This window comes from Condylostylus longicornis, unplaced genomic scaffold, assembly GCF_029603195.1.
Source record: "Condylostylus longicornis isolate FDR11 unplaced genomic scaffold, ASM2960319v2 ptg000048l, whole genome shotgun sequence".
In the NCBI taxonomy this organism is placed as follows: domain Eukaryota; kingdom Metazoa; phylum Arthropoda; class Insecta; order Diptera; family Dolichopodidae; genus Condylostylus; species Condylostylus longicornis.
In genome coordinates, this window is record NW_026578017.1 from 16,540,724 (window position 1) to 16,558,026 (window position 17,303).

Sequence of the window (17,303 nt, forward strand, 5' to 3'; positions counted from 1 at the left end):
TTGTACTTTGATTTAGTAGTGGTGAATAAGATATTGATTGCTGTTGATAATTTTACTGATTAATCAAGATTATTGAATAATTCTTGGTACTTATAATTGAAAATCATCTTGATCATAAAAAATATAAATATTTTTTAATTAACTGACGCTTTCTTATACTAATGGGGATATATAATAAATCTGTATTGATTATAATGGCATGTTTATACCCGCACTTGATCTCAAGTGAAAATTTTTTCTAACTGACTTAAGAAGATTCAATAAGAAAATATAAAAATCTTTTTATTACTTGTAGCAGAATAAAATTCCTGAATTCGACGCACCAGATTTGTTACCGACTATTTTTCGAAAATTATTTAAAAAATTAAATATAAATAATTTTCTTTCAAGTTTTAATATACAAACCAACTTTATATCAGTTTGCCAATGTTATGGCTGAAATGGTAAACATGTTACAACCAAAAAAATGTATGAAACGCAATGTTTTCGGTATTCTACCAAGCTGGTGGATTCTTGTTGCTTTACAGTATGTACCAATTCAGTTGTTTCAGACATGAAATCAAAAATTCTTATAAAAGGTCCTTACGATATTTTAAAATTTTTAACTAGTAAGTATATACATACAACTCTTTCTATAAGGATCAAAAACAGTTTCAAGAAATTTAATTATTTTTATATGCTCACAACCTTACATACATACGTATATACATATATATATACATATATATTGTATTTTGTATAACTACCTATAATATTTACTCTCGTATAGGTACTGTAGCTTATAATTGCCGTATACTCATTTACTAACTTAATGCTTATGTATACATACCTTGTGTATGTATATATGTAATATTATGTACTTACTTATGTATGGGTACATGTAAATGTTTTAAAATAAACTTTTAAAGTACTTTTAACGATTTGTTTGTTTGAAAATTTTTGATTTTACTTTTTTTTTAATTTTGAGGTTTACTTAGCTGTTGTTTTTTCTTTATTAATCGATTAAATGTTAACAAATTGATTTTTAATTAAGTTGAGTGAACGAATAACAAAAAAAAGTAAACTTTTTAAAAACCACAAGAAAATGAAGAAAGAATTTCGTGATATCGGCGAAAATTTTTTTGATGAAAAAGAAATTAGAATTATTTTACGCTATAGGTGGCTGTAAAATATACAAAAAATATTGAAATATGTACATTGAAAACTTCCCTTTCCACTCCTACAAAGTAAAGGATTAATTAAGAAAATTACAAAAAATAAATCAAAAATTTTCAATATTAGAGTGAAGAAAGAAAAAAACAGAAGCTGATTGATTTTGATAAAGTATGAAAATAAACAAATTTTAAAGGACATTTTTAAAATATCAAAAGGAAAATTGTATTCTCATATATTTTTATATATCGTAAATCCTTTTGAACACCATTTTGATAAAGTAATTTTACATTTTCAACATGAAATTGTTTAGGTTTTGTAGATATTTTGTAGTAAATTGAGTAAAAGAATAAAAAACTAAAAATAGTTTGCTTTTTCAGGACCTGCAAGTAATATCAAACAAACTTAAACCTACTTGAATAATTAAGTTAAAAATGTACATATGTGCATAGGTATGGTGAGTGCAATTGGAAAACTTAATTTTTGCATAATAACTATGTGGTGAGATTGTATTTAAAATTTTTGTGGTTATTCTTTGTTACATATATATGTAGTAATAACCGTAATGTATATATGTAGTAATAAACAATTTCTGTAGCATGTTTCCGTAATCGAACCTGTATGTGATACATGCATACATGTATTAATTCGATTTACTTTTTGTCATTTTCAAAAAATTTACTTTGTTGGTTAGTCTTTGCATCAACTTACAAATAGAATTTAAAAACTACTTAAAAAAAAATTTAACGACCCCAACAAATAGTTCTCCATTTTATATGAATTTTCTGCTCTAACATTCAATCATTATTTCAAAAATGTCTTTCTCTTTCTTGTATATTTATTTTTCTTTTCTGTTTAGTGACTACTAAGTAAGTGCTTCATAACGCTGCAACTACAAAATTTTCATATTTTTTCTAAAGATTTTTTTTTTAAATTCCACAACAAGATTTTTAAAGATTACTAAACTAACAAAATAATAATTTAAATAAATCAGAATAGCAAGAAAGAAAGAAAGGAAAAGAATAGAGAAGGAACACGCTTATCTTTCTTTCTCTCTCTCTCTTTTAAATATTCAACTTCAAAAATAGAATGAAAATTAACTAAACATTTTAAATGATGCAAAAGAAATTTTAATTTTTTTTTTATATACATATGTATATAAAATTGAAGGTACATAAGTGTGTGCAATAAGAAACAAATTTAATTTAGACCATAAAAATAGGATTTTGTTATAAGTTGCCTCTTTAAATTTCCAATTCTTAAATATAAGATAAAAATCTACAAATTAATCGTCACGATTTCATCCGAAATATTACTAATTGCGTGTTCAATATTTTTTTGAAAAATTAGGGAGAAAAAACATCCAATGCGACATAATTGAACATAATGTCGAGAACAAACTTACAGACCCAAAACTTTTATTGTGAAACCAACCACATTCTGAATTAGTTAAATTTTAAGAATTAGGACTGAAACAAGGAACTACGTATCGTACTAATCGACATTACACAAAACACATACAACCCATAAAAAATATAAGTCAAACAACAATTAAGAAGTCAAATTGCAATTTTCCAAGCAATAGTTCCTAAACTATCAAGTATAAAATAAACTAGTACTTAATGTCGAAAAATTTTATTTTTTGAATGTTATTAAACTTTCCATGCAAAAAGAATGAATGGTTTTAGTACGTCATTAGAAGTAATTAACCATGTAAAAATTTAATGGTGATTATCTTGTTAACCACTTGAACATGTTGAAAATAATGTCCCCGAAATCTCATTAAAAATTATTATTAAAAATATTAAAATAAAACAAGCAATATAATTAAAATACAATAATGTTTTTCAATGATGCAATATTCAATTAAAAAATAAATTTATGATAAAATATTTTTTTTATACTTAATTAGTATCTTGTCTTTCCAATTTAAATAAAATTTAGTATTTTGCAATTGTTTCTACTTTTTCTTATTTCGAAAATGTTAAAATAAATGTTTTGTTGTTAATTTTTTGTTATTCGAAAAATATCTTAAATCAAAAATAAATTTAAAATAATCAATAAAAATTTAGGGGCAAATTAAATTAAAACACAACAAGTATAACAAGCACGTAGAGATTTTTTTTTTGTAAGAATTAAAAATCGAAATTATGTTATCAAAATGTTCAAAAATTAATCTTAAATCAAGATCTATAGACAATTATTGCTCTTTTATCGATTCATAAAAAATAAGTAGTTGTCTTAAAAAACAGTCTTGGGTCAATACAGAAAAAATCATGCTCTTAACCTTTGAATTTAGGATAAATAAATTTCAAGAGTTAAGAGTGTAAAAGTGAATTATTGTTGTTATTTTATTACAAATTAAGTAAGTATTATAAATACCATGACAGTGATAGTCATTCTAAGTATCAATTTAATTAAACATTTTTTGACTTCCATACAGGTAATAACCTAAAAGTGTTATACATACATTCCGTGTGTTTAAATACGACGTCCCTTTAATTCTGTGTGCTGGAACACGATTTTTAACTTTGATTCAACCTATATAAGGTAAGTGTCCCTATTACTGACATATTTCGCAACAAATTCAACTTTGGCGTGAGATATTTTATATGTGGGACACAATAAATGATCGTGTTTCCGATTTTTTGAATAATTTGGATAATTGAGAATAATGTTTTTTATAAAATTATTTAATCAAAATATTTTTTAATTCATAATTTTTCGATTAAGGATGAAAAGCAAAAATGTTCCTAATATTGACATAACCGCAAATGTTTGTGTCTATTACTGACAGTTTGTGTTCCTAATACTGACAATGTAATTTCATATGCTGTAATCTATATTCTATATATGAATAATGGTTAAAATGGTTAAAATGATAATATTAAATAAAAATGGAATAATAATTTAGATTTCTACGGATATTTCATCTTATTTCAAAAAAAATTAAAAATGAATAAAAATATAATTCAAACAAAAATAAAAAACATATTTTTTATTGAATTAAAGGTAAAAATATGTGAAATTCAGCTGATTTGAATTTATTATTACTGTAGAATGTACTTTTGCTAGTAGTCTTAATATGCAACAATGAATAAATAAAAATTTTTAAAAGATATTTATGAAAATCTAATTCAAAATTACATAATGTTTTATAAAGTATTATAAGTAATATTTGCTACAAATGTATTCTTATAAATAATACCTAAAATATGATGTACCATATGACACGGAATTATAAGAAATCAGATTAATATATTCTAAAGCTGCTAATAAGCCTATTCTAAAGCTGCTTTTTGCTTTAACAAAGACTATTTATGTATTAAGTACGTAACGAAAGCAACCCAGTCTCAATTTTTAGAACAACATTTTGGGTTATTAAAAAGGACTACTTTTCTTATTTAAAGAGAAACCATTTCCGTTGTGATATTTGTTATGACGTTAACGTTTACAGTAATTTTAAAGCATTTTTTTAGAAACCGAATTGTACTGTTTTATTGACAGTATTGTATACAATATTGATACACAATTTATTAGACGAATATCACTATTAAAAAGGTAATAAGGTCGTAGTCAGATATAGGTTTTCACAAATGTAATCGATTTTCATTTGACTGAAATAGTTTAAACAATTTTAAAGTATAAAGAAATTATTTTAATTAATTAAAATGAATATCAAAATTAAAACTTTATACTGACATAACTTTGTACATAATATTGACCCTCTTTAGATCGTATTACTGACACCAGTTTTTAAAGGTAAAATACTCCGAACCTGTAGTAAATTCTTAGTGTCAGAATTCGGACATTAGAAAGAAAATTCAAATTCGATTTTAATTAAATAAATACGAAAATGAAAATTTAAATATTTTAAAAATGACGTAGTTTATAAAAGTACGGATTTTTGACGTATTACTGACACATATGTCAGTAATAGAAGCATGGTCGAATTTTAGATGTTTCTAATACTGACAGAAATTATTTGTTAAAATTCTTATTTATTTAACGTTTTTACTCCGAATTACTTATAAAAAAAGATAAAAAATAATCAAAATATTTAATTTAATATAAATACATATATTTTTAACCCTCAAATAAGTCAAAAAGCAATAAAAACAAAATCGGAAAAATTAAGCAAAAAGTATAAGAAATTCTCCAATTCAACCCACCATTGCTATGCCTATGGAAACAAAACTGATTTATGTTCAATATTTTGGAGTTATTTCAAAACTAAATAAAAGGAAGTATTGCGATAATTTGAATTAATCTAGAAATAAAAATATATATATATGTTGTATAGAGAAAATCTCTTAATAATTATAAAAAACCTCATATATGTCAGTATTACCGCCACTGTCAGTATTAGCTACACTTACCTTATATGTTTCCAGTTTTCGAAAACAAAAATTTCAAAATTAAATTGAAAATCCTGCTACTGCCATTCTAAAACTTCTGAAATTCCAACGACAATAGGCTGACAATAGGATATTCTTTTTAAGCATAACCAAAAACAAAAAAGTACTTACTTTGTATTCATAAAAATTTAGCAATAAATTAACAATTTCCTTTGTATGACTAATTATTTTTTTGCAAATTTGCTCATTTTACTACGAAAGTAGCTAAGAGTATATATACAAAATGTTGTGTACTTACTAAACAAAAAATTTTGCTGACTTAATCATTCTGCCGATACATACTACTTATATTATCTAATATTTTACCAATACATTTATGATTTCAAATAACCAATATTAAAAAATTAAATATAACACTATGGTTAGTAAATTTATTAATACAAAAATAAAAATATTGTTAATAACCGCGAATATTAAAATGCTTTTATAATCTATAAATAAAATAATAAAAAAATAACAAGTAAGTTATGCGAAAAACAATTGAGTAAATAATATTTTTATCAGAAAAATAGTTAAAATAATAACGATCATACAAATAAAATATTTCTAACTTATAAAAAATTGTATAGCTAAAAATATTTAAATGTCTTCAATAGAATGGAACATTTGAGAGAAGACGATACAAAATATTTCTTTGTTCAAAAAGAATTCCAAATATTAAAAAGTTTTATACTTAATAAATTATTAATCGCTCTTAATATTCTACTTAAGCAGTACTTGTGTAACTACTGACATAACTTGTGTACTTTCTCTAATTAAGAAAAATCAATAATTATAGTTATGAATAAATAAAATAAATTTACAATATAAATTTTATGTACTTATATAAATGAGTAAACTTATAATTTTATTTGTATTTGAATTTAACTGTTGTAGGTCCAGCATCCAGACGAAGCACAACGGATCCGATCGGTTGTGTTGCTTTGGTCACCGAATACATAATCTACAATCTAATACAATCAAAACAAAATTCTTAATTTTATTACAAATTCAGTTAATTCCAAGTTAGAACAATTTATTTTCTCATTTGGCTCATATATACACATGAGTTTATTAGTTTTAGGGCAGAATTTAAGCAGAACATTAAGAAAAAGAATTTTTCAGCTACAGCTACACTAGAATTTACAAAAATTTTCAATTATTTTAACAGATTTTAGTAAATTTAAGCTGAGTGCTTAAAAAACTTTACTGTGTAACTAACTAAGGGGTTATTATAACTAAGGGGTCAATGTTTAGTTTAATATATTTAATGACCTTCGTGTCAATAAGGATGTAACTTTTAATTATATAAAAATACAAATGATGCACAAGAAAAATGTGTTTCGATATTGTATTAAGTATAGTTAATGAACTTTAAATAGTCAACAAAATTTTTAAATTGTAAAGAAAATTGAAATATTTTTAAGGTCAAGGGATTTAACTTTGAAAAGTTTTCGATATTTTTCGAAAAAATTAAAAGAAGCTATATGGGCATATATATAATAAATTTCTAAATTACTAAACACTTTTTTACTTAATTGGTATTCATTAAATTGTGGTGGATTAATTGCCTCATTGTTAAAAAACGAAATGCACTCTCAGTACATAAAATAATGAAAGAATTCACAAAATTAGTGGGTAACTTATGTTTCTAAATAATTTTCTCAACAGAATTCATTTGAAAATATTTAAGGACAGACATGCAACTTTCAATTTTACATTTTTTGCTTGATTGTAAAATCGTTGTGCGCACATCTAAGCAATTAAACTAGTGCGTTAATTCAAATCAATTGCGTTAACTAAAAATTGCAATCATTTTGTAAAAAATTACAAACTGCTGAATTAATTCCTGAATTGCATGCTTAAATTTAATCCTATGGAATACAAACAAGCAATCAAACAGTTGCAAAACTAAAAAAAAAATTCAAGGTCAGCCCTTACATAAGTTTATAAATCATTACGCAACGGAATGTCAAACAGTTCAAAGGTTATTTTTTAGCTTATAAAGTTTTTCAAAGAAAAATTTAAAAATGTAGCAAAAAAAAAATTCATGTTGTTCATTTTTATTAATAATTTAATTGTACGTATACATAATAAAAATTTAGAGTACTTTCAACGTATATCCCAAAAAAAAATGCCGTATTTTGCATAAAAATTAAATTATTTTTATTATTTTTTAATAATCATTAAAAAAAGATGTGATGTGATCAACACATAATCGACTGCAATGTGTATTGCCTAATTTAGGGAAAGTGTTACAGAAGAATATGAAAATGCCTTTTGAACACGAATTTCCTGAAAAGTTCACCAGTTAGTTTCGGTAATAACCAGAACTCAAATATCAAATTTCAACAAATTTTATAAACTAATTAGACACTTATTGTAAAATATGTAAAATCGATCCCCAGTTCGGTTTCCGAGACCAGATCTTTCTAAAAAATTTGTAGATTAATTTTTTTACAATTTAAATATTAAATTTAAAAAAAATTTGTTGATAATTTCTCCTTATTTGCGAAAAATGTAAATTTGACTGGCAAAAAAGTGTAGTTCCCGAAGTCTAACATATCCCAAAAGTTGATCAAACAATGATAGACAGGTCGACAGACCGACATTTCTTTAAAAATAGTTTATTCACGCTTCCCTACGAAAACTTGCCATCCGAAATTTGGTGCCATCATATAACCTCCCTTATTGAATGCAATACTATAGGTACAAAGAAAAAGGTAACCAATTATGCCAAAATTTTTGGCATTCTGTTTTTAAACTAGGTTATTTCAAATTAGAAATACCTATTTTAAGTACTTAGGTAATTAAAAAAAAGTTCAAGACCATGTTTTCTTGCATAAATTCTACATTAAAAGTACAATAATTACTGTTATGTTTTCATAACATTAAATTTTAATAAAATTTAATTAGGAATAATCTGCATTTTTGCCAGCAAAATTTTTAATTTTGCCGTAACTAGGCATATAATTTATTAATTATGTACGTTTATAAAATTTGTGTTATAAATTTTTTTTTAATTATTTTAATTTTTAACATAATTTTTTTCAAGTTCGTTTCGAATATTACAATTAAATGTTGTACAATTATTTTCCTCGCATTTTTAATTAATTTACAATGTAATTTCAATGTTTTTGTTTCTCTAATTTAATTTTTTACTTATTTAATCATAATTAAAATATTTTAATTAAAAAAATTGACAACATTGTTTGTGACGTTCTCCCATAATGACAATATCAAAATATATAATTATATTTATGACGTACATATATATATTTTCTTAAATAATTATATCTAAGTTTACATAGGTAGAAGAATAATTCATGCAAACGTCGTGTACTATTATCAAATAACGTTAACTGACAGATATGATTGACAGTTGAGTATTTATAAATTAATTTTCATTGTGAGTTTTTCAAAGTCAAATAGTGTTATTTGTCTGTCAAATATTTTGTCAAAGATAAAAAAAAATGAAATTATTTATTTTTCATATTTTTTTTTTATTTTTAATTAAAAATTCTAACAGATGTACCTAAAAGTTTGCATAAAGTAATAATATTGCATAATAACAATAAATAAAATAAAAATAACAATTTAAATAAAATAAATTTTTAAGTTGACAATTTTTATTATCTCATAATATTTTTATGATTTTTGCCTTGACAATTTTTTTTTGTTTTATTATTACTTACTTATTCGAAAAAAAAATTCTTGCAATTCTTGCAGTAAAAATATAATTTGTTTGTGAGTTTAAATTTAAATTTTTTTTTATCAACAATGCCATATTTAAATGTAAAATTAAAAAAATTTTTTAATGTTGACATCGAAAATATTTTAAAAATTTTCTAAGAGTTTAATTAATTTACCTAAAATAAAAACATTTTATGAATGAGAAATTTTAATTTTGTTTTGTAAAATAAATTACAATAAAAAATATATTAATGAATTCATTTATAAATATTACACTTAAATACTTCTCACTGTGAATGAGAAAGTGAAGGGAGAAAACTGAATGTCTCGTACAACATGTGTTTGTAACTGAGAGAGTGTGGAATAACGTGTCAAGTTTTCAACAAATTGAATAATGTAAATTGGCGGGGTAGAACTAATTACTGATAATGTATAATAAATGTATGAAAATACAAATATGAAAGTATATGTTTTTAATAAAATTAAATAATTATTATTCTTAATTGAAATTAAATACATTATTAATGATTGTTGAAAAGTATTTTAATTCCCTATAGTTGATACGATATTTATAATACACCTGAAAATAGAAAGGAATTGACAAAAAATTAAAAGGAATTTCAAAATGAATTCACGTCATTAAATTTTAGTGACGCGAACTGAAAAGACATTTATTGAGATCAAATGGTACTATTTTGACAGTAATGACAATGACAGCTGTCATTGGTTTGATGTCATTTAGTTATGAGTTTTAGATCTGAACATCATCGATTTCAAATTTTAAAATAAGCCTGAATTTACTTGAAAAATATTCAAAATCGGTTTTGACTTCCTAAACTTAAAATTCATCTGAAATGAATAATGTATAAAATACTGAGTTGTGTAAAAATGTTTATACACACGATATGTAGTTACTTATTAGAATAAAATTTTAATTTTAATTTAAATACTAAACTAGTACGTATAATGAACGTTGAAACAAATTTCAAACCTTTTAAGATAAATTTGAGAAAGCAATTTATCATAATTACATTTAAATGGCGTCGCAATAAAGCATTCTGTTATCTTCTAGTAGTTAATATTATTTCACCTACTATGTTATACTATCAATATTTCACTTATATTACTATTATAATAGTATTTGGTTTACCACATTCAGTACTACAAAAAGACAACAATGTGTCATGATATAAATTGCCTGAAACTAAAATTATTTAGGTGCTTATAATATTTTTATTTTGACGGCCATTAAACAAAATATTATCGTACTTATGATGACATTTTTTTCTGAAAAATTTCACGGTATATGAGTAATGTGAATGATCGCAATTAAAATAAAGAAAATAATAAATTATTTTCGTGTAAATGAACTGTAAAACATCAGCCAATTTCTATTTATTAAATTTATACTTGAGTTATTTATGATTATTTGAATTTTGTCTATATTTTTGTACTTAAGAAGATTAAGAACTCTGAATAACAAGTGATATTTTAAGAAAATACTTAATAACAAAATTATCAAATGATTGTAAACTGAAACCCGAAGAATTTTTAAATATTCCTTATTCAAAACTATTATAAATTAGTATGTATATTAAAATTTTTAAAAATTACACCCACAATATTAAAATTTATAAAATTTTAAATATTTTCTTCTTTTAAATTTTCAAAAATTTTGTTTTTGAAATGAAATTTTTATAAAAATTAAATTGTTCTTTAGCAATTTTCTCTAGGCACCAATAAACAAAATTAAGTATGTATGTAGATATATAAAGAAAAAAAAAACTGATATAAACGAGCATGCATGTATTTATGTAAATAAATATAAATTGTAAAAGTGTATACGAAAGTATAGCTATACTTATTTGAAACTTAACAATAAAATATGTTCGTTCTTAAAAATAGACAAGAAAATGAAAATTTTCTGAAATAAAATAAGAAAAATGAAGAAAGAAAAAAAAACATTTTTCTAGATCGAATTTTCAACCATTTTGCTTTTTCATATTTTTTTTTAGACTTATTTCTAAAAATTATTATTGCGCCAGAAAAAAAAAATTTTTCTTTTTCAAATCAAAATTAATAATTCGCGCTCTACGCGAAATGTCATTAACACAAAAATTAATATGTTCACATTGTCGTTACATAAGCTTTTGTTTAATTAAATTTTTCATACAAACCGACATAAGGACATCTCATCCCACATTCTATTCCTTAGAAACTATTAATTTTTCTTTAAGTTTATGGGACAGAGATTATGGAGGGAGCTGTATTTCAAAATATTGACTAATATAAAGGAAAAATTAATATATTGTAATCAATTATTGTAGCAATTGCCTCTACGTAAATCAAGAATAAGTTTCAATTTACTGTTTTCCACTGTTCTGTAGAAATTTCTCGTAACATTTTGTAATTAAAAATTAAAAGTCGCTCTAGTCAAAAATGTGCTTTACTGATCACTTCATTTTCACCCACCAATATTAATTTATAAACCAAATGTCCGCTATTTACTTGTGTACTTACTATTTACATGTGACTGCTTCAAATCTTTATGTTCGGAATTTTGCAAGAACGAAGAGGCTGTGCTACTGACAAAAAACAATATTAATGCAAACCACCACAGCTTATTTAAAAAGCTTTTTATCCTCAGATTATTTAAGGCTTTGCATCGTTCATCCTGCTTGAGGTGAGAGGGGCAGAGAAAAGAATATCTATTGTAATTCCATTAAAAAAAATTCAAAAAAAATTCCGCCATACTACCTCAAATTTTTTAAAATATATTCGATTTTTGTTGAAACTGTTAATTTCTTTTTATCTATATCATTGAACCCATCTATATATACATTTGAGTTAAGTATCAATTCATGACCTTACATATGGAAGGTGACTGAGCTTTAAACTACTTTAATAGCACGATTTGAGCCCACATATTTTTTTTCTCTGCCCAAGAGTCAAAAATATTCATAAATAAATTATGATTTTTGTTTTTTCTTCTTTTCAAATACTTAAACATTTTGTTTTTGCGTTAATTGTTACCAAGATCCTATATAATTTTCCAACTAATTTTTCTTCTTTTTTTTTTTTGCTTTCATTTTTATTCACCATTGAAAAAAGATATGAAAATCGTTGCTAACTCTTAAAATATCTTATTCAGTATCAGTAGCCGTCATATGATAGAAAACTTTTTCCGAATATTTTCATTTTAATTATGAATAATATTCTCTCCCATGTCGCAATATTAAATATACGTTCTCTCAAAAAAAAATTTCTAAATTCTCAAAAGAAAATCCCCCAGTACTGTGTTACACAGTAATTTTCTAAGAGAGGATAAGAGTATATGCAGAGAAAAGAAGAGAGTAATAAAAAGGCAAAGGCAATACTAATATAAGTTTTCACTAATACAGTAATTATTTAAACATATATAAATAAATATATTAGAAAAAATCTAAAAAGAAAATGAGAATAAAAAATTATATAAAAAAAAATTTTCCCAAAAAAATGACCAAAATGCCAAAAATAAACTCACCTTGAAATGTTTTTTCTGTCTACAGAGGAAAAATATAATATCCAATTAGAAAAAATTTCTATGCGGTATTATGCACTAATTATTTAATTTTTTTTTTATCTTTGCTTTAATTTGATTTTTCACGAATGAAATTCACAGGTGAAAATCAAATTTTTTTATTTTTTCTAAATTTTGGTCACTTTTTATACAAAAATATTTTCTGCAAATTATTCTGATTTTGCAGCTTTGTCAAAACACTTCGATTTTTTCTTTTCAAACACAAATGATTTTCATTCAATTCTCTCTTCTTTTTTTTTAATTAGATGTATCACTTTAATTTTGTTACACCCTGTTATATTTTGAATATATTTCTTTGCGTTTAAATAACGTTTTAACTACAAAAGAAAATAAAATTAGTTTAAATAATTTTCTAAAATTTTTAATTTTTTATTTGATTAATAAAAACTTTTAACAAAAATATCTGTGTAAGTACATAGGTACAATATAAGATTTTATGGAATAAAAATTAAAGAAATTATGAAAAAAAAATTAATTAAAATTGATCACTACAGAATTTAAGTATTTGTTCGACAAAAACGTGAATTAACGAGAAAGAAAAGCCAGCAAAATAATTAATAATTTATTAAAAAAATTTAAGTATTAATTAAAAAAAAAAAATTGTATAAGTAAATCCTTTTTTTGATGGGCACAAAAAAAAAATATTTTTAGTGAAAGAAAAAAAAATGCTTTGGGTTTTTTTTATTATTTTTTTTTTAGTAAAAAAAGAAAAAAAAACTCTGTATATAATTTTTGTGTTCCAACAACGTTAACGAAGCGACGATTTTCTCTCAACTAAATGGGAAAAATCGCCGAAACATGAGCCGAAAAATTATTTTCTTTTTCTGATATTTTCATTTTTTTTTCTATATTTTCGTATTTATTTTTTTTTTTGTCGAATATATTTATTTTATTATATTTTTTTTTCATTTTGTATTTTTCTTTAATTTTCCGATTTACTTTTTGGTTATTATAAAATAAGAAAATTATATATATACATATTTATGTATTTATATGTACACATACATGTTTATATTCTGCAATATTCAAATACTTATAACAACAAAAAAAATCATTTAGAACATCAGTCTGTGTATATACATATACTTATTCAAAATATTTGTATGATCCTCTCTTTAGTGAATAATACAAGCACACAAGTACAAGGTATATACTCCATATATAAATATACAATACAAAATGTACTACGAGATCATTAATGTAACGGTATAAAACGAAAATGATACTATGAAAGAAAATTGCGCTTATAAAATTGCATTAAATTTTTTACATACATATATACACGTAGAGTGTTATTGTTGTAGTTTGTAAAAATAAATGAGATAACAAAACAGCAGCGCCACTGTGTAAAGCATTTAATATATTATGAGAGGATAATAAATTTCGTAAAGCATAATGCATATTAAGCTTATAAATGTATGTATATGAAAGGCAAAAATTATGTGTTCGAATGCTAAAACTAGATATAAGTAAATTCGTTCTTAGCTTATGCAGGTTGACAAAAAGTAAAATATTAAAGTAAAAAAAGAATTTGTTTACATAATTAAAATTAGCAAATATATATTTTTAACAGATTGTTTTAAGATTTTTGGAAGAATCTCATACATTTTTTATAAAATTGCATATTTGCAGGCTAAATTTAGTATTTATGCTAATATTTTATGATTTAATTTAATTTATAAATTATAAATTATAGCGTCTTTGCTTTAATCCGGCTAATAATTTTAGTTTTTATTAGTCGGACTAGGGCGTGCACATTAATGCAGTGCCTTTCCAGTAGCACAGCATCTTCGTTCTTGCAATATAATCAAAATTCATATGCTCTTGTTTTCTTTTCTGTTTTGCCAGAACTTAATTGATCATGCCAAATCGACTGAATGGTCATTCGAACCGATCCAAAACTTATAAGAAATTGTTTGAATTAATCATCTTAAAATGTACACATGTTATTTAGAAAATTTGTGATTTTTTTCTTTTTCTTTTTCGTAATAATTTTGAAGAGTTGTATTTTAAACGTCAATTTTAATTTTGTAAAATAATTAAAGATTTTACAATTTAAAATAGAAAATTAAAAGAAAAGGAAACATGTAAAAAGAAAATAAAATAAATAATTTAAGAATTGAATTTAATTTTAACTCATAAGCCCCACCACATAAGACGAAAAATCATATATACTTATCTAGATTTTGAAACTTTTTTAAAAATTATTATAATAAATCTTTAATAGTATATAGCTACATACATTAATTTGAATATTGCAGAAATATTTATAATGAAAAATAATATTAAATTCATTATCATTTTGATTCAGAAGAAGAATTTTATTTATTTAGATTCTTTAATTACTATTTTGTGTAATACAAAATGAAAAAAAAACGTATTAAGGTTACAAAGGGAAGAGATGGCAAAATTTTATAATTTAATTTTTTTTTTAAATAAGTAGTATACAAATTATCACGTGGTTTTTTATTTTATTTTTAGAGTTAGAGAAAAAAAAGATAAAATAAATTTTTGAAAAATGTATTTAAATTTTAAAATTAGAAACGAACACAACGCAAGCAAAATTAATAATCCATTCATACTGTTATACGTACGTATAAGAAAATATAATAAATTCGTTTATTTTTTTAATAATTATTCAAATTTTTCAAAGATTTATTTTTACTTTCAATTTATAATTCATATTTTATTTTATTTATTTGAGAAATTCACATGTGCTACACATAAAATTCACATTTTACTTATACTTAAATTAAAAGCATACTTATAACAAATGCGAAAATTTTTTTGGGAAATGTCAAAGGGCTGCAATTTAGATTTTTTATTACGATAGAAAAAGTAATTAAGTACATAATATATAAGAGAAAATAATGTATGTGAGTACTTATTGAAAAACATTTTATTATTGTGTATTTAAGTGAGTTGCCACTTTTTTCATACTGATATACGTGGACAATTCTGTAAAATCCACGAAATTTGAATAAAAAATTTCAATACTTAAATATAAATTGAAAATATGATACTAAAATTTGAAAAACGGAAATCAAACCCTGAACAAGTGATCTCTAGGAGCCTGTTTGTTTATTTAATTTAGCTAAGATTTCTGTAAACTACATCATTATATACTTGTGGTATAAAGTTAGATAAGTGTGAGAATTTAAATGAATTTCTTTCAATAAAATTTTAATAAGATAGCGCACCATAGTTATAAAATTTTTATTGGAATAATTTTTTTTTTTAAATTTTCAAAATTTTAAAATTACCTTTAAATTTTCTTTGATTTAAGTCAAATAAATCTTAAATTATAGCTTCTATTATTTTGAATATTTTTAAAAATTTGAACATATATGCATATTTCATTTGGGCTCTGCTTGAAATAAATAACACCTAATCTCTGTATTAAAAACATTAACCAGCATATTTTAATCCATCTTATTAAAAACAAATAAGTAAACAGAATATTCAAATATTTATTAGAGGGTGTGAGACATGAACAATATTTGTCCCATTTTTTTAATAAAGTTATGACAACCATAAAATTAAAAATGCACATTAATAAATTTATTCACACAAACAACTAGAAAAAAAAATTTGTGAAGAATTTTTTATGAAACTTTTGAAAAAAAAAACTTTTCAGTCCATCTGAACCGACTGAATTATACCCTGTCTGCACTTTGGCAATATAAAAATTTTTTTTTGAAATATTTAATATTATAGTTTTCATGGTTGTATGGTAGTTACTCGAACCTGTTCCATAAAAGCTTCTAGGATATTACTGATTTATTATTGGTCTGCTAAGTCTCATGAATCTAACTTTATTATTTTTTCGAATATTTAAAATTAATTTTTGGAGTGGTATGGAAGCTACCCGAACTAGTGCAGCAATTCTATTAAAATTTTCAGAATAGACTATGTAAAATGTAATTGAACAATGTCTAATGATTTGGTCCAATTACAATAGGATCCGTCCTCAGCGAAAAAGAATCATTTTGCGGAAATTTGATGGTGCTAGTTTTATTCGTTCTTGATCGGAAGGACGAATTTGTGTAAATAAACGCAGCACTTTTCTCCGCAGAACGCATGTGACTCCTTTCAGTGGCTACAAACTTACGCAAGTGCAGGGTATAAAAATTTGATTTATACTTGATTTTTATTGTTTTTGTCTCTTGTACTGTTATTCTAAATGTCAAAATCACGTTGACTTTAAATTTGGCCAAGAGATGACTTTTTTTTTTAAATGAATTTATCCTAGCCATTTGAAAACTAAAAATAATTAAAAGAACACGAATAAAAAAGTGGTGGTTTTTTTTTAATTTGGCAAATTTTTAACTATTTTGTTCTATACTTAGTTATTTTTATTTTATTGTTTTTTTTGTGTTCTATAGTCAAAAATTGTGACTGTATTCCGAATTTTGCTGTGATTTAAAATCTTGAAAAAACATTCTTTTTCTTCTTATTTTTTATTTTTTTCATCAATTAAA

At 23.3% G+C, this 17,303-nt stretch overlaps 1 long non-coding RNA gene across 1 annotated transcript in view; it reads right to left on the reverse strand.

Moving 5' to 3' along the window:
- LOC129611183 (uncharacterized) overlaps positions 1-13,702 on the reverse strand; it is a 49,550-nt gene extending 35,848 nt beyond the window's left edge. Inside the window, exons 1-2 of the long non-coding RNA XR_008697139.1 lie at positions 13,567-13,702; positions 12,766-13,139 (exon numbers count right to left, since the gene is read on the reverse strand). This is a non-coding gene — a long non-coding RNA (uncharacterized LOC129611183). The remainder of the gene's footprint in view (positions 1-12,765; positions 13,140-13,566) is intronic.
- Between the last annotated feature and the right edge of the window lie 3,601 nt (positions 13,703-17,303).